This window comes from Hoplias malabaricus, chromosome X2 (genome assembly GCF_029633855.1).
Source record: "Hoplias malabaricus isolate fHopMal1 chromosome X2, fHopMal1.hap1, whole genome shotgun sequence".
Taxonomy (NCBI): domain Eukaryota; kingdom Metazoa; phylum Chordata; class Actinopteri; order Characiformes; family Erythrinidae; genus Hoplias; species Hoplias malabaricus.
Genome location: NC_089819.1, coordinates 51605012 through 51606012, shown reverse-complemented (window position 1 = coordinate 51606012; position 1001 = coordinate 51605012).

Genomic DNA, 1001 nt, shown 5'->3' with positions numbered 1-1001 from the left:
AACCCTAAATTGATTTAACTTTGAGTCCAGGAACGCAGATTTTTTTTGTTCTTCAGGTCTGAGCTGTTTGTTGTTAATGGTGACATTATTATTATTATTGAGTAGCAGTCGTTTTTAGATTTAAGTCCGGTTAGTTATTCTGATCACCACCACATTTCCACTTTATTAATGAACAATTCTAACGTGATTATTTATATTTGTCTCAGCTCTTTCAAGTGTACATTCCTGGGTACAATAAACAATTCGTTTAAACATAGATTTTAAGTAAAATTCAGCATCGTTGTGCATCACTACTACACCTGATTTTGTCTGTCACTCAGTTTCCTGCAATAACAAAGTGCCTGAGCTTCACTGCTGGGGGTCTGTGGTGTGCACTCTGCTTGCATTAGACCTCAGGAGGCTGCAATTTTAAAGGCTATTTCTTTTTTCCACACATCTTTCTTTGACCCCTATTCCTCAAGTAAAGTCACCGTCTTGGAGGCATGGGCTTAATTGGTCAATGTGACATTTTCAGAGCGCTTAGTCACATTGTGTTTTACGTCCTCACCGTTACAGAAGAGCATTTAAAACATGTCGACACATCTGTCATCTACCGCCACCAGAACAGGAAAAAAACATTTTCAAAAGCTCAAGCTGCTGCCAATATTTTCACATTTTGAAGTCAGGAGAGTGTTTCTAACATTTTAAGGTCCTCCTCAGGTCAGTGATTAAATCTCGAAAAATGACTATTGTATAACACGCTACTTCATTCAGTATGTGTGTGGATCTCTGTGAATACGTAACCGGTCCCTAACTCTTTCTCCATCCATCCCACCGCCATTCTTTTCACCGCAGCTGAAAAGTACTGCCCCATGAGCGTTAGTACTGTGATCTCAAAAACCTCGTCTTTGGAACGCTAAAGTTTGTGTAGAAGGCTCAGCCATGGCACTGACTGCCTTTTTCACTCCTGATACGTCTTCTAGTGAAGAACCATCCCCACACAGACTTGTTTACACAGAAGC